General features: G+C 39.4%; 1 protein-coding gene across 1 annotated transcript in view; it reads right to left on the reverse strand.

Moving 5' to 3' along the window:
• Window positions 1–24,866, reverse strand: part of HECW1 (HECT, C2 and WW domain containing E3 ubiquitin protein ligase 1) — a 400,133-nt gene that overhangs the window by 321,265 nt on the left and 54,002 nt on the right. The gene's annotated exons all lie outside the window — the stretch shown is intronic.

Genomic DNA, 24,866 nt, shown 5'->3' on the forward strand with positions numbered 1-24,866 from the left:
GATCAATGGCACCAGAAACTGGTTTTATGGACAAGGTCAACAAAATTGATAAACCTTTAGACAGACTCATTGAACACAAAAAGAGAGAGAGGACTCAAAATCAGAAATGAAAGAGGAGAAATAACAATAGACACCACAGAAATACAAAGGATTATGAGAGAATATTATGAAAAAGTATATGCCAACAAGCTGGACAAAACAGAATAAATGGATAAATTTCTAGAAACAGATAACCTTCCAAAACTGAATTAGGAAGAAATAGAAAATTTGAAGAGACCAATTACCAGTAATGAAATTGAATCAGTTAAGAAAAAAAAAATCTCCCAACAAACAAAAGTCCAAGACCAAATGGCTTCACAGGCAAATTCTATCAAACATTTAAAGAAGAGTTAATATCAATTCTTCTCAAACTCCTCCAAAACACAGAAGAGGAAAGAAAACTTCCAAATTCATTCTATGAAGTTTACATTACTCTGATGCCCAAACCAGACAAAGACACCACAAAACAAGAGAATTACAAAACTTGAACATAGATGCAAAAATCCTCAACAAAATATTAGCAAACTGAACCCAAGGATACATTAAAAAAAATCATTCACCATGCTCAAGAGGAATTCATCTGGGTTGCAAAGTGGTTCGATATTCTCAAATCAATCAACATCAACAAGAGAAAGGATAAAAACCAAAGGATCATTTCAATAGATGCAGAAAAAGCATTTGACAAATTACAATATCCATTCATGATGAAAACCTTCAACAAAGTAAGTTTAGAGGGAACATAACATAATAAAGACCAAATATAAAAAACCCACAGCTAACATCATACTCAATGGTGAAAAACCGAAAGCTTTCCCCCAAGATCAGCAACAAGACAAGAATGTCCACTCTCACCACTTTTATTCAACATAGTACTGGAAGTCTTAGCCACAGCAATCAGGCAATAAAAAGGAATACAAGTCATCCAAATTGGTGAGAAAGAAGTAAAAGTTTCACTATTTGCAGATGACATGATACTCTATAAAGAAAACCTGAAAGATTCCATCAAAAAACTATTAGAACTGATAAATGAATTCAGTAAAGCCACAAGATACAAAATCAATGTACAGAAGAAACCCCTTACATTTCTATTCATTAATAATGAATCAATAGAAGCAATAATTAAGAAAACAATCTCATTTGCAATTGTACCAAAAATAATAAAATACCTAGGAATAAATTTAACCAATGAGGTGAAAGACCTATATTCTGAAAACTATAAAACACTGATGAAGAAACAGAAGATGACACAAATAAATGGAAAGATAATCCATGCCCATGAACTGAAGAACAAATTCTGTTAAAATGTCTATACTACCCAAAGCAATCTACACATTTAATACAATCCTTATCAAAATACCACCAGTGTTTTTCACATTGCTAGAACAATCCTAAAATTTGTGTGGAACTGCAAGACTCAATGGCCAAAGCAACTCTGAAGAAAAAGAACAAAGCTGGAAGTATCACAATTCCAGATTTCAAGTTATACTACAAAGCTGTAGTAATCAAAACAGTATGACACTGGCACAAAAATAGACACATAGATCAATGAAACAGAAGAGAAAATCCAGAAATAAACCCATAATTATATAGTCAATTAATCTTCAATAAAAGAGGCGAGAATATGCAATGGAAAAAAGGCAGTCTCTTCAACAAATGGTGCTGGGAAAATTGGCCAGCTACATGCAAAAGAATGAAACTGGACCACTTTCTTATACCATACACAAAAATGAACTCAAAATGGACTTGAGACTTGAAACCATAAAAATCCTAGAAGAGAACACAGATGAATTTCTTTTAAGATATGTCTCCTGAGGCAAAGGAAACAAAAACAAAAACAAAAACAAAAACAAAAACAAAAACAACTATTGGGACTTAATCAAAAGAAAAAGCTTCTGCACAGCAAAGGAAACTATCAACAAAACTAAATGGCAACGTAGGGAATGCAAGAGGATATTCAATGGCATATCTGATAAAGGGTTAATATCCAAAATATATAAAGAATAAAATCTTGCCATTTGCAATGACATGGATGGAGCTAGAGTGTATTATGCTAAGTGAAATAAGCCAGTCAGAGAAAGACAAACACCATATGATTTCACTCATATGTAGAATTTAAGAAATAAAACAAAGGAAAAAAGAAGAGAGAGAATGAGACAAACCAAGAAAGAGACTTTTAACTACAGAGTGTTCTCTGATGGTTACCAGATGGGAGGTAGTTGGGGGGATGAGTGAAATAGGTGATAGGGATTAAAGAGTCCACTTATCATGATGAGTACTGAGTAATGTACAGAATTGTTGAATCACTACATTATACACCTGAACTTAATATAATACTGTATGTTAACAGTTGAATTAAATAAAAAATTAAATTTTTAAAAATAAACAAAAATTTAAAAATTAAAAGTATGAATCCCTTCCCAGAAAATTATTTCACAAGTTCAATGAAGTGATCATTATTATACAATTTCCATATTTCAGAATATACAGGACAGTTTCTTAATTTATTTAACAAAGCAACACCTATGCCATGCACCTTCCCCTCAAAAATTACAACCTACCCATTCTTAAGGTAAATGATGCAAAAATTCTAAATCAAGATATAGAAAATGAATTCAGTAATATGTTTAAAGAAAATTAATACATGAATAGTTGGGAATTTGCCACTTTTCCCGCAGTGTTGTGCTCGTAAACTGGCTTTCTAGGGCTGGCAGAGGGCATTTGCTAATCTCCATGGTAGAAATTCCCCCACCCTGGTCAATTGCAAGTTATCACTGGTTTAACACCAGACTCCCAAAATTCCTGAAATTGTAGCCATCATTTCTTGCAAGCCTATGCCTGAGTGGGCAGACTCCAGTACCCCACTGCAATTCTGCTCAGCAATCACACTTCTGGGAAGGTATGCTAAAGATACACCTTGAGAATATGAAAATATTGATGCACAAGAATATCCACTTCAGCCTCACTGTAATTACAAAATACTACCTCAGTGACCAAGCATAGGATACTGATTGAATACAGTTTGCTTCCACCATACCTGCACACCTACAGTTCCCCTAAATGGGTCCTCCACGACGGGCCCCATCTTCTGCTTAGCTTGGCTCCTGTGCACCTTTTCTAGTCCTGGTGACTCTGGGAAGTTTTCACTGACCTTCCTGAGAGATGTGCCATATACTTATTATACGTATTACATTCATGGAACCGTGTGATAATTGTTTTATTTCTATGTGAGCTCTCTTATAGTTCTTTTGTTCTCTTCACACATTTCTGTTACCATAACCAGGAAACATGTATTTTGAAAAACTATTTGGTTGCATGAACATTTTAAAATTGAAGTAGAAAATTTTTTCATCAACAATTTCAATCACAGCGAAGGAGGTGATTTCTTCAATCTTGTATATGTGTTGACATTGTAAAACTAAATGGTTGCATGTGTCTTTTAAATGTATCCAATAGACTCTAACGTACTCATTTGATGGCCACAACATACAGAAATCTTATCCCTTTTGTTATTGCATGCATGTTGCCATTGCAATTCCCTGCCATAATTTAATCCTAATGCTATGTATTTATGATGTAAATTCTTTTGTTAGTTATGCCTTTCTGTGACTCTATCTCTATCTCTATCTCTATCTCTATCTCTATCTCTATCTCTATCTCTATCTATCTATCATCTAAATATAGAGACTAAAGTGTAATTTAAAAAACTTCAGTGATCCCAGGCTGTAAGTGTTAAACAACTTCTTTTATTAACTTCAATTATTATTGTTGTTAAAATTATTATCAGTAGTGTACAACTGATCTAAATAAAAATAAATGTATTACAAATTTGGTTTTAAAAATTACTAACAGAAAAAATGATAAAAAATGCACCTATCAATAATATGAATAAAGGCTGTTTCTCCTCAAGTAGCTTATCTAGCCATGATTAATATGACATTGCTAGAATGATTCAGGCTTCTAAGTTAATGAAACTATTAATCCTACTATTATCATTATAGAATTAAGCAGTAACATATCTTGGTAACATAAATAAGTAGATGTGACTGGAAAAGCTTTTATTATAGTAATACAATACAAGTCTTTGAACTATATCCAAGTTTTATAATCCAAATCTTATAGTTATTCATCGTTGAAATTATTTTTAATGCTCATAAGCCAACAACTCAATTAGATCCTGCTTCAGCTTAGTAAAAGTAAAGAACTAGAAAACATCTGACTTGAAAAAGTTTACTTGTCATCAGAGTCATTCACTTTCTGGGAAGCATACAAAAAAGTTTATCAGATGATTGATACTCCTCTTTCACTTGGAAGTATATTCATCAATTCATGAAAAGTTAGGAAAGTCCCTTATTAATTTCATTACACTTTTACGAATCCAACATTTTTAACAAAACAATTTACATTAAATATATTTTTGGCATAATTCTGGACCTATAGATTTAATTATTTGATGTATGTCAATATTTACCATAGAACATAAATGGTAAAGCCATCTTCTTTGTCAAACCAATAAGTCAAAACAGACGTTTTTGTCAGAAAAACTCTGATTTCATTTTTAAATTCAAATCAGTGTGTTAATGCATATTTTAAAATATTATAAATTGACTAGATATAAAGTAAAAGATGCAATTTATAAGTTAGATCACTAAAAATATTCCAGTAAGATTAAAATTATATGATCTAATATATTTATCCTTTTTAAAGTAAGTTGTATAAACAAGATAATAAATCCTTCTCATTATTTAGTTCGTTCTAGTGCAATGTAATTTGCAGCTAAAATTATCAGTTATTTGAGAAGAGTGGAGCCTGGCAACACCCTTGGCATTCCTTCTGTAATTGTTTGTATATGACTCAGTTTTGAAGGAAAATAAAGTGAGTCTCATGTATAAAAATCTGAAATAACTCCAATAATTTTGTTAGATATAATCATGAGAATTTTTATATCTATTTTAAAAAGAGAAAAGAATATTTTGCTAATCAGTCTAGTAGCTAGCATATAATTACAATTTTAGTTTGTGTTACAGTAGAAGGAAGGAAATATTAAACATTTAAACATGATAATGATTGTAAGACAGAGTTTGTGATATGATTTGAGAAACTAGGTTTTGACTATCTGAATTAAGTAACATACTGCTCACCTGAGGGAAGTCGGTAAGAGTTCTATTTGTGCATTTTATTTAACAGCATAGAAAATGTTGGCAGTGCCGGGAAACATCCTCACTGCATCTGCAGGAATCAGTGACTGGCTGGAGGATGGGCACTGAGGGTGGGTATAAAGAGCTGCACATATTTAAAGATGGTGTCCTGTTTTGGGGCGCCCGGGTGGCTCAGTTGGTTAAGTGACCAGCTCTTGATTTCAGTTCAGGTCATGATCTCACGGTTCATGAGACTCCCTCCCCATTTGGTATTCTTGCTCTCCCTCTCTCTTTGGCCCTCCCCCACTCATGTGCTCTGTTTCTCTATCTTTCCAAATAAAAAAAATAAACTTAAAAAAATATATGTGACCTGTTTTCAGTATTTATTATTTCATACAGAAGCTCTCCTTGCTTTGCTGTCCAGCACATGTCCCTTAAGAACTTTTTTCACAATAGGCAGAGAATAAAGAGGTGAAGTCATTGAAATGAAGCCTGTCATTTCTCCACATACCATCCATCAGCTATCACAAATACATGGGGCCGACCTCTCCCTTTCAACACCACACTTCATTCTTAACAGAACTATAGAAGACAGGAACATAAGAAGAAGCTCCAAATGTTATGATGTCTTTATTTATTATTTACAAAAAGGTTTTCTCTTTGTTTGATGCCCTTGAAGTTTTGCCTGTGAGTAATCCACCAGGGTAAGATCTGAGGTAGGTGAGGGGAATGCCTTCCTTTTGTAAAAAGTTATTGTGAGCACAGGCTCATCCAAGCAGATTAATTTTAGAGAAGAATAGGTAGAAGTTGATGGTTTGAGAACAGAATTCTGTAAAATAGCCATGCTTGAGTACCTCTTGGAAAGCCTTCTTTTGCCCCTGGGAACCATGTCTCCCAGTTTGAGGACCACTGCCCCATGAAACTACGAGTTCCCTGAGGACAGAGGCAATTTACCTGTCTCTGCATCTCTATTCCTTTCCATGGTGCCTGGCACATAGTGTCACAAATCAATACTTACTGAATGAATTAGTTCATTCATTTACAGAAAAGTGCCATTTCAGAAGGACTTAAAAGTGAGAACTGCCTGAATAAATCCAGAGCAAGCTGTACTTATGTAAAATTGTAATGTTCGATTTTTCATCCTGATTTTTAGCCTATCTGCTTCTCTCTCTCTCTCTCTCTCTCTCTCTCTCTCTCTCTCTCTCACACACACACACACACACACACACACACACACACATACACACACACACACACATACTTAACCCTTCTTGGGTCCTCTGTCAGCCTCCTCCAAGCATGCACAAATTCTGTCTTCTAGATGGCTCTGAATCCCTCTCTACAATTTTCTATCAAAGCCATCCCAGGGCCTCAACCTTTGAAAGTTTCCTTATATTCATTCTGCTATGAACTGAATGTTTGTATCTCCCCCAAATTCCTACGTTGAAGCCCTAACCTCTAGAGTGATGGTATTTGAAGGTGCGGCCTTTGGGAGGTGACCGGATTTAGAAGGAGTCATGAGGATAGACGAGGGGGTTAGCATCCTTACAAGAAGAGGAAGAAATCAGAGCCCCTGCACTCTCTCCATGTGAGGATACAGCAAGAAGGGGGTGTGTGTGAACCAGGAAGAGGGCTCTCACCAGCCAGCACCTTGATCTTGGACTTTCCTGCCTCTAGAACTGTGATAAATAAATATCTGCTGTTTCAGTCACTCAGGCTAACGCACTTTGTTAGAGCAGCTGACTAGAATACACCCTCACAATGTATCTGTTCAAGGACTCATCCCCCCAAGTTATTTTTGGGCAGTGACAACAGACCCATCAACTTCTAAGAAATTCCTCCAGTAAAAGACTCACTGACCACCAAGGTGCCCCAGTCCAGGCAGGCTGACAGGCTGCAGGGGTCCTCGGGTTGAGGAAGGCCCCACATCAGACCCCACAGGTAGCTGCCTCCAGCCAGGCCAGGAACTACCAGTCCCATAAAGTCAAAAATCAAGGACAGTGATTTCAAATCTCTGCCAACCTTTTGGAGAAGAATCCGAAGGTAGGGCTGTGAGCTGTGGCATTGTCCCTTCAGTGAAAGTTTTCCCTTCGACATAATCTAGTGCATACCTAAAGTGGAGACATTGTGGGGCTGTGTATGTCAGGTCACCTCACAGGGGAAGGCTGTTCTGGTCCCTCCATAACTTTGTTCTATTAGTTACCTTCTGCTGTCTTGGCTCCTTCCCATCAGCCCTCAGGTAGGCTCACTCCTTTCCCTCGTGTGTCTCACTCAAATAACCTATTTATCTATCTTCTCCCCTTCTCAGCAGCCTTTTGGAAGGACAGTCATGGTCCTGGTTTCCCTTCTCCATGTCTCCCTCAAGTCTTATCCAGTTGTATCCTGGCTACAATCTCACCCTCCAATTGAAACTTCTCTCAGAGAGAAAAAACGGGGTGGGGGGCTCCTTCTTGCAGATTCTAATCTGTAGAGACAGGAGATGGGGGAAGAAGTTTCCTTGCAAATACTGCAGGGCTTTATAGAGGAGGCCTCAGCAGCCCTAAGAAAGAAAAAAATCACCAGTCTGAAAGAGATAGGGAACTGAATCCAGAATGAACTGCTCAGAGAGCAGAGCAATGCTTCTTGTGTCTAGAGAATGTCATAGGCCCCCAGTCACTGACTGAGGACACCTGCCTGTGAGGGGTCACCTGCTTCTGGGCCAACAGGTGTGACAGGGAAGCATGGATCTTCCACAGGCCAGTGTGCCAGTGCCATCTTGAAACCATTCATCACCATAGCATCATTATTAAGGGGTCTCAGCAGCTTTGACGTCAATGTTATGCTGGTTTCATGAAACACCTCAGGGTCTCATACAATAGGGCAAGCTGAGCTGACATGAAAATGCTCCCATCTCCTACTCCTAATACTGACCTACCTGCTTCAAATACATAAAAGCACTAAATAAGAAATACTATTCTGTGTATATATCCAATTTCAAGATCAAAAGAGGTGCCAGGAATGAAGAGATAACTAGAAGCTGGAGGAACTTGGCTAAAGCTGAAGCCCAAGCCAGGCCACAGGTATTTCAGAACTGGATACAGGCCTTAAATTCTGGGAGCATGGCTTTCAATGAATGGAGACCCCAAGTTTCCTGCTGGAAGCCGGGAGATTTGGAGGGCTGTCTTGTCACTTAGTAGAGAAGGCACAAACACTGCCCACCAGCCCAGGGACACGGGGACTCCAAGGAGGCCAAGAGTGATAGGAATTATCGGAGAACATCATGCCCCAGACCTAACCTACCAAGAGAAATGGAGTCAAAATTCACATACATGGATAGCAAAAAACACATGACATCCCCAGCCAAAAACTGCCACAGAAGATTGCCCTGAATGCATGAATTGCATGAAGCCCAGAGAGGTAAATGTGAGCTGTCCTAATGGGAGGCAGCCATGGTCCAGGCCCACAGGACTCTGTGAGAGGACACTACCATAAGACACAGTCAGCAGGTAAGAAATGGGAAACTTTGAACCCTGAGTATCAAAAATAATAAAACAATCTAAGAGAACGTTTAAATTAAGACTGTCACTTTAAATTGTTCAAAGAGATCAAGGAAGAAATATGAATCATAAGACAGGGACCTATGGGACAAAGAACAAATTGATGCAAAGACATTCTACTTATGAAATATCAAGCCACTAAAATAGTGAAATCCACAGACTGGCTGATGAACAGACCTCAGAGAATTAGTCTATTGGAAGAAAGATATTAGAAAATCATCTAGAGTGCACCACAAGAGAGGAAAGATATGGAAAACACAAGACTTTAAGTAATACGGAGGGAGAATGAAAATGTCCACTATATACAAACAGGTATGTTTTTCAGGAAACACAGAACAGAGAAAATGGGGAAGAACTGATAGTGGAAACGTTTCCGATTTGAAGAATGACACAACCCATAGACCAAGGCCACATAGCAGGTGTCAAAGAGAATAAATTAAGCAGACCTGCACAGATACAGCAGAGTGAATCTGCAGAACATAAAAATACTTTACAAAAATTGCCAAAAGGAAAGGAAAGATTATCTAAAAAGTAATGGCAATTAGACAAAAGCATATTTCCCCAAAGCAACAAAGGACTCCAGAAGACAATGTAATGATACATTCAAAGTGCCAAGGGAAAATAGAACCGCTAGGCTAGAATTATATACTTAGCAAGTCTGTAATTCACGAGTAAGGGTTAGCTTTCAAATATAACAAAGACTGAGACATTTCCTCACTCTACATAGCTTAAACATTATTTCAGCACACAGTATATTGAATCTAGAAGTAAGCTGGATTTAAGATGCCATATGAAGCAAAGAAACAGGCAAACATTTTGGTTCATCTAAACATGAATTGACTATAAAAATAATGATAAATGAAGAGACTTGGAAGTTCACAAAAAGAAGAAAATAAAAGCAGTGCCAAATATGGGAGACAGACAAGGAAAGCTGGGCGTTTTAAAGCCTTTGTGTTGTTAAGGATAACGCGGAGATTAATGAGCTCTCGTGTTTGTAAAGTTAAGTATGCCTCTTAGAAACATAAAGTTAACCACTAGAAGGATTCAAATAGAATACATTGTGAAGGTGGGAGGAAAGCTGTAAAGAATACATAATTGATCCAACAGAAAGAAGAAGAGAGGGAAAGCAAAATAACAAAAAAAAAGCATGGTAGGTCTCTTTAGCCAAACCACCCTTTGTACTGCATTTTGCTCTCTTCTGCCCATCTACCCTTGTTTTATGGAAGTGTCTCCTGGAAGGCCCCTGGTCTCTGCTGCAGACTGGCTGATGTGTCTTGGTGTCTGCTCCCAGAGCTCCCTTACTTTCCCACCAGAACCCTGAAACTGCTTCCTTAAAAGTGCTTCTGGGGGCGCCTGGGTGGCTCAGTCGGTTAAGCGTCCGACTTCGGCTCAGGTCATGATCTCGCGGTCTGTGAGTTCAAGCCCCGCGTCGGGCTCTGTGCTGACAGCTCAGAGCCTGGAACCTGTTTCAGATTCTGTGTCTCCCTCTCTCTCTGACCCTCCCCCGTTCATGCTCTGTCTCTCTCTGTCTCAAAAATAAATAAACATTAAAAAAAAATTTAAAAAAAGTGCTTCTGGCAATTATCTACATGTATCAATCCATACGTTTCCTGTGTTCCTGACTTTTCTCTCCTCACTGCAAAGAGGAAATAGAGACTGGAAAGAGCCACAGTCTTAGGCGTCAGACGGTGTCTGCTTATAGAGATTTTAGACTCCAAAGAGAACAGCAGTGGGGGCAGAGAGTGTTGTGGATGGAGAAGGGAAGTAAAGACTTTCTCTCTGGAAGACCAAGGGACAGGGTAGAAGGCAGTGGGGACCAAGTTGTACTCAGCGCTTGGATGCACTCAGCACTGTAGACCACAGTCAGTCCGGCGGTCCAACCCTCTCAAATGACAATGAGGGACTCAGACATCTTGGGTAAGGATAGGACAGGAGGCACCTTCCCCGCTGACCAAGATGGAACTAAAGGGAACCATCTGGAAATTCTTCTACCAGCTGAAGCCACTGTGGTCACAGGACTGCCGCACCTGGCCATGCAAGCTATACGCCACACAGCTCAGACATAGGTAGTCATTCACATAGCCTATGAAGTAAATGGCACATCTAGAGTTGCACAGTGTACAAATTGCACACCTTTACCGGCAGCAACATAATAAGTCTCATGTTAATTGGCTGGGTCCTGGCAAAGACGGTCTCCCTGACCCAACTTTAGTCAGGCTTCTGAGCCCACTTCTCAACTAGGCTTCAACCTTTGCTTTTAAGAAGTACAACATTAAGGGTAAGAGCCATATGGTCATTTCAGTAGATGCAGAAAAAGCATTTGACAAAGTACAACATCCATTCATGATACAAACCTGCACAAAGTAAATTTAGAGGGAATATACCTCGACATAATAAAGGCCATATCTGAAAAATCCACAGCTAGCCTCATCCTTAATAGGGAAAACTGACAGCTTTTCCACTACCGTCACAAACAAGATAGGGATGTCCACTCTTACCACTTTTACTTGACATAGCACTGGAAGTCTTAGCCACAGAAATCAGGCAACAAAAAGAAATAAATCAGCAATGAAGAAGTCAAGCTTTCAGTATTTGCAGATGACACAATACTCTATATACTCTCTATATAACACCTGACAGACTCCACCAAAAATCTGCTAGAACTGATTAACAAATTCAGTAAAGTCACAGGATACAAAATCAATCTACAGAAATCTGTTGCATTCCTATAGACCAATAATGAAGCAGCAGGAAGAGAAATTAAGAAAACTCTCTCATTTATAATTGCACCCAAATAAGATACCTAGGAATAAACCCAACCAAAGAGGTTAAAGACCTGTACTCTGCAAACTATAAAACACTGATGAACACAAATAAATGAAAACACATTCCACACTCATAGATAGGAAGAACACATTTTGTCAAAACATCTATACTACCCAAAGCAATCCACACATTTGACGCAATCCCTAGCAAAATGCCACCATCAGACCTACGATCTTAAAATTTGCCTGGAACCACAAAAGACCCCAAATAGCCAAAGGAACTCTGAGAAAGGAAAGCAAAGCTGGAGACATCACAATTCCAAACTTTAATTTGTATGACAAAGCTGTAGTGATCAAAACAGTATGGCACTGGCACAAACATAGACACAGAGATCATTGGAACAGAATAGAAAACCCAGAAATGAACCCACAGCTATATGATCAAATAATCTTTGACAAAGCAGGAAAAAATACCCAATGGGAAAAAGACAGTCTCTTCAGCAAGTGGTGCTGGGAAAACTGGACAGCCACATGTAGAAGAATGAATATGGACCACTTCCTGACACCATACACAAAAATAAATGCAAAATAGATGAAAGACCTAAATGTGACACAGGAAACCATAAAAATCCTGGAGGAGAACACAGGCAATAACCTCTTTAACACTGGCCATAGCAATGTTTTTCTAGAAAGGTCCCCTAAGGCAAGGGAAATAAAAGCAAAAAATAAAACTATTGGGACTACATCAAAATAAAAAACTTCTGCACAATAAAAGAAACAATCACAAAACTAAAAGGCAATGTATGTAATCAGAGAAGATTTTGCAAATGACTTATCTGATAAAGGGTTAGTATCCAAAATGTATAAAGAACTTATATAATTCAACACCCAAAAAACGAATAATCCATTTAGAAAATGGGGAGAAAATATGAATAGATGTTTATCCAAAAAAGATATACAGATAATTAACAGACATGTAAAAAGATGCTCAACGTCATTCATCATCAGGGAAAAACAAATCGAAACTATAATGAGATACCGCCTCCCACCTGTGAGAATAGCTAAAATCAACAACACAAAAAAGAACGGGTGTTGGGAAAGGTTTGGAGAAAAGGGAACCCTCTTGCACCATTGGTGGGAACGCAAACTGTTGAAGCCACTCTGGAAAACAGTATTAAGGTTCCTCAAAAAGTGAAAAATAGAACTACCCTGCAATCCAGCAATTGAACTACTAGGTATTTACCTAAAGAATACTAAAATCCTAATTCAAAGGGATACATAAACCCCAATGTTTATAGCAGCATTATCTGCAATAGTCCAATCATAGCAACAGCCCAGATGTCCATCAGCTGGACCATATACAGAAGATACATTTCACTTGGCAGAATACTCTCTAGCTCCATCCCCGCTATTGCAAATGGCAAGATTTCATTCTTTTTTATGGCTCAATAATATTCCATTGTGTGTGTGCACACATGCGAAAATAATGTGAATAATGTGAAATAAGCCAGTCAGAGAAAGACAAGTACCATATGATTTTATTCATATGTGGAATTCAAACAACAAAACAAATGAGCAAAGGGAAAAAAGAGAGAGAGGCAAACCAAGAAACAGACTCTTAACTACAGAGAACAAACTGATGGTTACCAGAGGGGAGGTGGGTGGGGGTGAAATAGGTGATGGGGCTTATGGGGTGCACTTGTTGCCATGAGCACCAGGCACTGTATGGAAATGTTGACTTGTTATATTGTACACCTGAAACTAATACTAGACTGTATGTCAACGAACTGAAATTTAAATAAAAACTACAAAATAAATAAGTAAATAAGAAGTACAACTTTCAGCATAGTTGTCTCCACACCTCCCACCAGCAGACTTAAACAAACACTAGCATAGTTTCTATAAGCTCAAGGCCTGTGTTCCTCAGAAGACTCCAGGACCTTTAAAATGCCCACCCAAGAAAACTCAATACTGCCCAAAAAGTTTATTGTTTGTTCCAGCCGAAACCTGACTGTAGGCGACCCCCATCTCCTTTTCTGAGAGCATGTACTTTAGAAAGCTTGCTATTATAAATCCTTTCCCTGCTGCTTTGAGATATAAATCCTCTACCAGCTGTAATTGTCTCCTCAAGGACCAGGAAGCTGGCTCTTTGAAATGCAGGCATCCAGGAAGGCAGCCTTCCTGTCTCCCAGTTCCTATGGAGGGTAAGACCCTAACGTGGATGGGGCACCTGATTCCAATTTGCAAGACCACCTCCAGTCCTAAAGAAAACGAGAAGTTTTGTCTCCCCTAGATAAGCACCAATTACCAATTGAAAAACAAAATGGCCTAGTCACATAGATGCACCCCCTCAACATCCTTTTGTAGCTTTTCTTTGGCACACGCAGAGTTTAAAAGGCCTTTTATTTTGGCAGAGTTGAGCTCAGGTTACACTGAGGTCTATACTGCAGCAGTACTGAACCAAAAGAATATGTCCAACTGCATTTAACTAAAGTCCAGCTTTGTTTTTCTTGGACAGTCCCAGCAGGGCCATAAATCCCAGGAGGGCAGGCCCGTGCTTTGCAAAATTGGCCACCAGCAAGGTAAAGGTGCTCAATAAATATTTGCATAATAAATAAATGAGTATTAAGAGAGTCCACTCAATTTGGACTCTGATCGTGACTCGCTTACAAAATACAATTAAATATAGTCTGGCACAAACTAACCCACAAAGAAAATGACTTAGGTTTTGATGTGGGAAACAATGTCAGAAAGAAAAATGTAGAAAAAATCAAATTTCCTTATAACCTGGAGCCCACTGACAAATACTTGAGGCAGGCAGAGTACAACATTCTTCCAGGAACTCCCAACTGTCTTACTGTTAATACTTTGCTAGAGGGAAAAACAACCTTAGCTTGACAATAGCTAGGCCTGCAGGATCCTGGGAGTATCATTAGCATATGAAAGTCCTTTTGGAAACTTCCCCTCGTCCTTACCTCCCCCAAATCCCAAGTATATAACCAGTCACTCCTCACAAACCCAGTGCAGCTCTTTCTGCCCAAGGGTCCTGTCCCAAGCTTTAATAAAACCACCTTTTTGCACCAATGACGTCTGAAGAATTCTTTCCCAGCTGTCAGCTCTAAACCCCAACATTTTCCACATCAGGTTCTTGAATGCATCTGCGCAAATGAAGAAATGGAGTGATCTCACTGCCTTAGATTACCTTTGTTTCTTCAGTAGAGTGTACATGAATCACACAGAGTGGTCTTCAGAGATCTCCTCATGGTAAGAATGAATTCACATAATGATAGGGCAGCACAATTAGCTGCTCTGACATCTACAGGTGAAGAAAGCGAAAATATTTCTTTATGGTAGTGGAGGGGTAGGTAAAGTCAGAATCTGCCAAGAATTGCAGGAATTACTCACACCCTGAGCTAAGTAGCCACAATAAGCATTCTTGTAAAACAAAATTTAATTTGTTATTAATTACAACTTCCAAGTACTTCCTTTGGGAAAGACAAAGAGAGATCATTTATAATTCAGTTGGTGCTTTTTTTCAGCAATGAACACCTAAACACAATGAATAAAAGATATTACTATGTGATAGCCACACTTGTCTGCTATTAGATAGATGTAACTTGAGAAAGTGGAGGTACACTTACAAAAGGATGTTAACATTAAAATACACCAACCCTTGGGGCACCTGGGTGACTCAGTCGGTTAAAGCAGCTGACTCCTGATTTTGGTTCAAGTCATGATCTCAGGGTTCAGGAGTTTGAGTCCCTGCATCAGGCTCCAAGCTTACCCTGCAGAGCCTGCTTGGGATTCTCTCCCTCCCCCACCACCACTTGTGATCACTCTCTCTTTCTCTCTCTCTCCCTCTCAAAATAAACAAATAAGATTTACACAAAAATACTCCAATCCTTGTGAGATTGCAGAGGAATGGGTTGTGTGTCCTGTAACTGATGACCATGTACAACTACTCATTTGGAAAGTAATGTGACTTTATTTTTGCCACAAAAATGTTCTTATCCTTTGGTAATCTCACTCCTGGGGATTTATCATTAAGAAATAGCCCAGAAGAAGGAAAAGAAATCATTTATGAGATAGTCACTGCAATGTTATTTGCAGGATCACACAAAAAAGAAACCAGGAGGGGATTGCCTCAATAAATCATGGAACATCAACTTACTGAAGCATTTTACAGCTATCAGAACAATTACGATGAAGACAAGGTGGCAAAATAAAAATATCTGAAATAAAATAAGTAGAAAAAGCAGAGAACTAAGTTTAACTATCTTATGATTATAATCTTACAATAATTATGAATGCATATGGACCTGGAAAGGAATACAGAAAAGGTGGAAAAGGAAAATACTCTTCCTTATATTCTATAATTATTGTCATTACTGCTATGGTGTTTTTAGTGTGCACAACACCCCAAAACACATATGCAGCTTTTTAAAACTGAGAGCGATCCGTAGGGTACAGATCTTGACCAAAACACGTGAGGAATCTTCCACGTCAGTGTGCCTAGTACAGGCTTGAGAGCCAGAACTGAATGTTTGGATTCTTGCTTGGCCACCAACTAGCTGAGTATCCTTGCAAATTACTTAACCTCCATGTGCCTTGATGTCCTCATCCCTAGAGTGGGAATCTTAACAGAGCCTACGCGTACTTCTCAGACTTTACCGTGAAGACTAAGTAAATGCTTAAAACTATCTGGAGCATAAGGAACAGTTCCATGTTGGCTTGGTGTTACTTTTTTTATTCTCAAAAACCCTCTTTACAAAGAAGGTCCTCGTAACAAGTTTCTCTGAGTTTTCACAGAGCTGCTTTCCACAGGCATGGGTTATAGCGCTTCACGTTACCACACTCTCTTAAATATGTTCAGACATTCAGCAAATATGTTTTCTCCTTTGTTTAATGTTTAGTTATTTTTGAAAGAGAGAGAGAGAGGGAGACAGAGAGAGAAAGCACAAGTGGGGGAGGGGCAGAGAAAGAGGGAGACAGAGGATCTGAAGCGGGCTCTGTGCTGACAGCACAGACCCTGATGCAGGGCTCAAACTCATGAACCAGAAGGTCATGACTTGAGCTGAAGTCGGACGCTTACCAACTGAGCCAACCAGGTGTCCCCTCGGGTGCTTTCTTTTTGCTTTACATTCTAACATTAACGACATCCTCGTACATGCAGTGTTTTCACTTAGTAGCAAGAATATAACAGATATGTCTCTCCACGCGAGACCTTCCTCTACAGGTAAGTCATCACAAATTCCCCAAGATTCTCCAGCATCAGATCCACAAGAATTGCTGGATTTCTTTGGCAATTTTGTGCAGGAAAAAGACTTGGTCAATGTGTGAAGAAAATGGTAACTTGAACCAGTTTAGGTCAAAAATAATCCACCATGGGAAGTATAAAGATGAATTCATGCTGGCTCTTACTGTTTTTCTCATATAATTATCCTAATAACTTATAGAAAGGCCCCATCACATGACTTCAGCTTTCCATGTCTTGAACACAGCAGAGCTTTGCCCTGGACATTCACCAAACCCCATCTCCTCACATCTCACCTTGGAGATTTGTGGACGTCCATGGCTCACCTATCACCTTTACGACAAAGACTCAGAAACCTGCCTTTTTAGCTTCTAAAATCCTCTACACTGGAGCCTCGTGACTGGGACAGTCTCTTCCATCTGGATTGTCCTTAATTAACCAAGCTATTGCTCTGCCCAGCATGCAGGAGGACCCGGCAGGCCAGTCACGGGGGACTTTGATGAAAAGGATCATAAGGGCCGGTGTGTGAGGGATTTGAGCCCAGCCCACAGTAAGGCTGTCACTTCATGTCCATGGTCCCTGAACCGGGTGTGCACACAACTCACCTTCCACAACTCCCTTCTGCCACGTTCCAAAATACAGACGTACTTCTCCCCACCATGAATCCTACCCTGACTCCCCATGTTGAAACCTCTTGGAACTCCACAAAGGGTTGATGTAAACATCTCCTTCCTGAAGCTTCCTTCAATCAAGGTGCTTTGGTTAAGGTTTCCTGTCTTCCCAGTTTTACAGCTACTTTTGCTAAGGGTAAAGCATGGAAACACAGAATTGGAAATGAGCATTTTTGGCCCACGTTGCTATGTTCATTAACCAGACATACTATCAAACGGGGACACAAAAGTGTCTCTTCTATTTCCCAGCTCATAGCAAACAATGCATGGCTCCTGACGGAGCCTCCCACAAAAGCAAAGCAAAGGGTCTGGTACAAAATATTGGTGGCAAAAGAGCCCTAATTTATCAGCCAAGACATGTGTGGGAGAGCTCCCTGGCTTCTCTATGTAATTATCTCCGAAGGAGAATTCAGAAGTGAGCCGGCTGTCTCAGAAACATGTATTAACACACACTGTTGGAATCTAAAAAACAGGAAGATAAGATTTTTCTTGCAAAAAGCAAATCTGATTTGGCTAATTGATTTGCCAAAGAGAGCCGGCTTTGCAAATTTGGTTAGAAGTGATCATTTTACCAATTAAATGACATACATGAGATAAAAAAGTCAAGTGTTTGCCAAAAACATTTAAAAATATATAAAATGTAAAAAGATTGTATCTCGTTGGCTAAAGTGGACTAAGTTAACAATATTTCAATCTCACCTTTGCTAACCATACAGACCAACTTTCAGAAGATGCTTCTAAGTTTAAGAGTAACAGGTATAATTAACAGTCATTTAGGAGAACCTTCCCGGTTTTCAATACTCCCAGAAATACACCGAAAGAGAATCTAATCAAATTGTCAGGGGACATAAACTTAAAAATAATTGTGATTTGGGGCACAGGCCCTAGAAAGAGTATAAAAAATTGAGTGACTCCTCAGTGTCATTCACAGATTATTACTGTTACCAAAACCGAACAGAATTAAAGCTAACAATTGTCCTCACCACTTTCAACTGTGAAATTGCTTATTTCAATGCACAGAATTGATGCTGACAACTGTCTTATTCTGGCAGCAAATAACATTCATCTATGGGCACATGAACATGTGAAAACTAAATGCCCCTTCCTACTCAGGAAAAGAGAGATTTCTAATAAAATTGTATATTTTTCCTGATAAAGATTTATAGCATATTTAGGTTGTGAACTATTGTGCACTAACCATAAATATAACAATACACCAATTCAGATATTTTTCACATAAAAAAGAAAAACTTCATGTTCGCAAGAAATTTAAAAAATGTAATTCCTACTTTCATGCGTATTTTGCTGCAGCAAAATATAACACAGCGATCAATAATACTGCTCTGCATAAAAATATATTTGTATTAAGATGAAATTCAATGGGGTCAGTGAAACAGAGGAATTCCAGAGGAAAATGAGAAATGCTAATATTCCATTTAGGTTAAAGGAAAGCTTTACCTGGACTTTGTAAATTGATGATGTTTTCAAAATACTATAGTATTTAGATTCCATTGAGTATATGTATTTACATTTTTTTTAATGTTTATTCATTTTTTTCAGACAGAGACAGAAAGACAGAGCTCAGGTGGGAGCAGGGCTGAGGGAGAGAGAGACACGCAGAATCCGAAGCAGGCTCCAGGCTCTGGGCTGTCAGCACAGAGCCTGACGCGAGGCTTGAACCCACGGAAGGTGAGATCATGACCTGAGCCGAAGTCAGACACTTAACTGACTGAGCCACCCAGGCACCCTGAGTATATGTATTTTAAAGCAAAATATTATTGGGGTGCCTGGGTGGCTCAGTCGGTTGAGCATCCGACTTTGGCTCAGGTCATTATCTCACGGTTCGTGGGTTCGGGCCCCACGTCATGCTCTGTGCTGACGGCTCAGAGCCTGGAGCCTGCTTCGGATTCTGTGTCTCCCTCTCTCTCTGCCTGTCTCCTGCTCAGTCTCTGTCTCTGTCACTCTCTCAAAAATATATTAAAAAAATTAATTAAAAAATAAAGTAAAAAAAATATTATTGTAAAGTGTCACTATTTAAATAAATAAGTTATATATTTCCCCACTGTTTAGACTTATTGAGAAACTTTTTTGAACGTTAACTTGAAAAGTGCAAAAGAGTACACAGTTTAAAAAATTCTCTCTGGTTCGATCCCGGGTTTTTGGCACCACAGACACGCACACGCACGTAAAACAGGGGCTCCTGGCTGCCTCAGTCGGTAGAGTGTGCAACTCTTGATCTTGGGATTGTGAGTTTGAGCCTCACATCAGGTGTAGAGATTACTTAAAAATAAAAAAAAAAACATAAAAAAGGAAATATTAATCGATCAATCAAAAAATTCTCTCTGCGAAGCCTCCTATAAAGGAGCATGAAGACCACTACAGTAGAAAAGATCTAGAGAAAGAGCTACATGATGCGGCCTAAAGAAACTCGTGAACTGAAGAGAGAGGTGAAGACAGGTAGGCGAACTTCAATCACAACAGAACATTCTTAGTGTTAGAAGGGCTGGCTGAGTGAAAGATAGTTTAGCCTCTCTGGGGAGGAGAGTAAAGACAGTGAGTATGAAATGAGGTTCTAGAGAATTCTGCGTGTTGAAGCAGAATGTTTCGACTCTGCTACATAGACATTATGAAGCCATTCTAGACTTTGGACGCGGGAAGGAAAATTGTTTCAATCACTCGACAGGCACAAGGAGTGAAGCGGGCAGTTAGTCTTTAGAGACAGAATATCCAGTTTGATCCTTACAGCAAGAATGCTGGAAAGGTGTAGTTCCCATTGTACCAATTCTCTCAGGGAGAATAAAATGAAAGGCCCAAAGCCATCCTGGCAGGAGTGTGTGTGTGTGTGTGTGTGTGTGTGTGTGTGTGTGTGTCTGTGTTGAGGGTCAGGACTGCTCAGGGGCAGAACCATGAGACATGTGGGGTTTCTCGAGGCAGTGACAAGCAAACGGGAGTGAAAGGAGTCAGGGCGGTCTCCACTGCCTGCTCTTACAAGATCCCCACATTTATTTTAATTGCCCTGCTGTCACCATCTTAAAATTTTAAATAGTTTTTTCCATAAGGTGCCCCAAATTTGCATGTTTCACGGGGTCCCACAAATTATGTAGCCAGTCCTGTTAGGGGCTGCCCTGGGTGAATGATCCTCACCTTCTCCCTGCCTGCCTCACCCATCCTGACCCACCACCTCCTGCGGTCACCAAGTCCTGCTGCTTATCTTCGATCATGTGTCATACCTGGTTTCCTTCACTCGGAAGCGCCTTATATAGGCTTAGGAGCTCAGAGAAAGGGAGAAAATGCTCAGGGCTGGGGGACCTGGAAAAAACTGTAGAGAAGACACAGGCAAACCTGCAGGGGGCTAATCACCCAGTAGACACTGTGGCTTTGGAGGGTATTACTACTCCCTACAGATGGCAGGAAAGAGCTCCGAGCAAACAATGCCTTTCTCTAATTTGCCTGAAGTCATTATATAGAAAAGGTTTGCTCCCTCTCTCACTTAGCGAGTGCCCTCACGGATACCCCAAACAGAAATAAGAGACTCTTAAATATGGAGAACAAACAGAAGGTTATGGGAGGGATTGTGGAAGGGGGGATGGGCTAAATGGGTAGGGGGCATTAGGGGAATCTACTCCTGAAATCATTGTTGCACTATATGCTAACTAATTTGGATGCAAATTAAAAAAATAAAATTAAAAAAGAAAAAAAAAGAAATAATTCTCTTTTCTCTTCTTTTTTCCTTCCAAATTTGCTTGGACGTACACAGAACAGTAAATATTTTTCTAAGAACTATACTTCTGATTATATCACCTTATAGAAAGGTACACTGCGACCAGGGATGGGGTGCTTTTTGTGTTCCAAATGATACACATTTTTTTCTTTAAGGGTTTATTGGATGATATGAATGGGTTCAAGATATATGAACCTGTCCTCTAACTAGCTCACTGGTATCCTACAAGGAGCAGGTGCTTTTATGAAACGAACGTGAAAGCATCAGACACAGAAATGCACACATACATGAACATGCACATGCACTCACATGTACCGGGGACCAATGAACAACACAAGTTTGAACTCCATGGGTCCACTTACACGCAGATTTTTTTTTCAATAAATACAGTGCAGTACAGCTGATGTATTTTCTCTTCCTTGTGATTTTCTTAATAACATTTTCTTCTCTGTAGCTTACTTTATTTAGGAATACATACATAGTACATATAACATACAAAATATGTGTTAATTGGCTGGTATGTCATGGGGAAGGCTTGGTAGTGAACAGCAGGCTCTTAGTAGTTTTGGGGGAGTCAAAAGTTATAAGTGGATTTTCAACTTGTGTAGGGGGCCGGTGCCCCTAACCTATAAGTTGTTCAAGGGTCAACTGTATATACTTTTTTGAGGGGGAAGCCTGCTGAAGTAGAGGGGAAAAAGTAGAATTCTTTTAAATGTCGTCCAGCCCATCTCTGGCTCAGTGTGGTTCTGACCTGTGAGCATGCAGCCGTGTCACTGAGGGTTTTAAATCACTGGGAAAGGAGATTTCATGAACATCAATTATCCTCTGAGGGCCACAGCTAAATAGCCAGGACGCATGGCAAGCCTCTACCCTGGATGGCATAAATGCTGAATTAGGTCGTCACTGACGATTGTCATCAAAGTATGGTTTACTCCATGCAAAGTGAAAAAACTGAATGTGAAAAATCCTCTCCCAGCCCTATATATTTAATAAAACAATTGCCTCTGAAACAGTAAGACACATTTGGGTTAAGATAAAAATCAAGTGAAGAGAGGCCCTGTCTACCTTTTGAATTAAGATGCCGATAAAATACCAGACCGTTTTAAATGCCAAAAAACTGAAGTCCCATAGAATGTCAAAATTAAGAAACAAGCAAAAAGGAAGATCTCCTACTACTAGTACTGGGGAGGAACAAGAGTCACCTGTGTGTCACCAGGAGGCAATTACTCGGGTCTGTAAACTGCAACAACCCTACTGGAATATAATTTTTCAACATCTATCTCAAGAAAAAAACATTTAGGTCTTTTCAACCAGTTATCCCCAAATCATCTTTACAAACAATAATATGAAAGAGAGAAAAATAATATATAATATGTAAATATTATATTTCTCATACAAAATATAATAATACTATGAAAGAGAACACCTTATGCACAAATCCATTCATGCAGTGTTATGTACATTGTGGACAATCTGAATCAGCCAATTGTCCAAAAAGGACATGGTTTGTTAAATTGCAAACTCTAAAAAAGATATATTTGCACCACTAAATGGCTACAAGAACTGATAGTAAGCTAGGAAGCGGCATATGTTATAAAATCTAGGGAAAAGATCAAGATATAGAAATGCATGTACAATCTTAACAGGTGAGGAAAGACGTCTACTAAAATAAGATAATAAAAATAAAGTACACCAAAATGTTGATATTGTCACAAGTTGTTGGCATCAAAGGTGCTTTTTTCTTCTTTATACCTTTCTGTGTTTTCCGACTGCCTAAAATGAGCATGTACAACTAACAATTACAATAATTAAAGAATTTCCTTAAAAAGAATCATCAGGGATATACCATTTGCTGAAGCCATAGCAATTACTGGCTAAGCATCAGAAAATGTCTTTTCACAGTGTTTTTCTCTCAGTCCCCCTATTCTGTTGCATGACATGAATTTGCTGTATCATTTGACATTACTCAGGTTTGCTCAAGAAGACAAGAAAAACAAATAAAATGGAATAAATTCATAAGCAATGTAAAGCATAGACAGTGAGTTAGCAAGCAGCTTGTGAGCTGCAAGAGGAACTCAGTATGTGTTAAGTACAAATAATGATTCAACAAATGGCTTGGAGGCATGGGCAGAATTATAGTGTGTGCTAAATGCCGACAGGAAGTTAAAAACCTATAATGCTACAAAAGATAAAAAGCAGAATATATAATGGCAGAAATGTAAATGTTACTTAAAACTAGGAAAGGATGGACAGACCAAGTCATGAACTGACAGCTGGGTGACCCCTCTCATCAACCACCCATTAGTGACACATCTTGTGTCCCCATTCTGACTCCATTGGTGCTTTGCCCAAAAAGTGCAATTAGAAACCATAGCTGTTTAGCAGCTAACTGGCAAGCTACAGCTACAGGTTAAGCATGTTTCTCAGGGAGAGTGAGAGTGTGTCAATGGTCCCAGGCACCTGCAGCCTGTGGGTCCCCTTGCTCAAACCCAGCTCTGGATGTCACTGAGGAAGGCTGCTGCAATGGGTAGGATGCATCAACTTTACTAGCCCAAATTCAGACTAGCCCTACCTGCTGATACCTTAGCCTGATTTATATTAATCTACCCCACTGGTTTCTCCTTATTTGTATTTTAAATTGATTTAACAAACTGTGGGATTCAAGCATCTTAATTTGGTCCAGAGCCTTCTTAGTTTGGGATTTCTGGAATACCTTGCCTGGTAGGTTCTTGCCTGAAGTCCTTCCCTACACAATAGTGGAAGGGACGTGCTTTCCTTTAGTCCAGTCTCAAGAATAATGCTTCAGACAGACTCCGGTTTGGGATTTGATAGGAACTCATACAATGAACCTATTAGCAGCCAGAAACCAAGACTAGACCTAGGTCAGTAATGATCCTTTACAAACGTAGTGGAATTGAACAAGGTAGGAGTTTGGAATATGGAGGGTAGAGCATAGTGGGAGGAGGATGTGCCTCCAGGTGGGTTTATTTGTAAACCACAAGACTGCCCCACTTGGGGTGGCTGGCAGAGGGGCCATCTCTCGATTTACCCAACGGCAGCAAGCTCTGTGGTCCTTGGGCAGTCTAGAAGATGAGGACTGGAATTATTCTTTGTTGCAAATACATCATTAATCAACTGAATACGTTATGAAAATCATTCTTGGTCCAAGTTTCCCCATACCAAAGTATTTCACTGTCACTATTCTTTGAAAATCCCTCAAGCTTATCAGGATTTAGCAGTACAATGAAAAAATTCATTCTCCCTCCCCTTGCCTTCTGTGACTATAAAATACATTTCCTCAGCCATGACCACAGGTGTGTGAAGGCGATGTCAGAGCAAAGAGCATTTATGTTGCTTTGAATCCACTCAGCACGTCTTCCTCTCTGCCCAGATTAACTCTAAAGTGTCGAATATCTACCGTAGCTAATAATCTTCCCCGTATTAGAAAACAAAATACACAAAAAGCTCCAAGGTTCAAGAGATTTTGCAGGTCTGCTATCCTATTCTGTGTAAAAGGCACCCCTAGAGTTGAGCAGCGAGGTAGCCCTGACTGAGATCTTGTGAGATGAATCTGCCTAAAGCCTGCTTAATTGCTGAAAGAGTCTTGGTAGCTTCCACTGGCAATCACACATCCCATGTAACTCGGTAGAAGCTCTAGAAGCTCTTCTCCAGTATGACTGGTCTGCCAATGTGAATAGGGTTTTGAGTAGACAATTACTTTAAAAACAATAAATGAGCACCTGAC

The sequence above is a fragment of the Panthera tigris genome, chromosome A2, assembly GCF_018350195.1.
Source record: "Panthera tigris isolate Pti1 chromosome A2, P.tigris_Pti1_mat1.1, whole genome shotgun sequence".
NCBI lineage: Eukaryota > Metazoa > Chordata > Mammalia > Carnivora > Felidae > Panthera > Panthera tigris.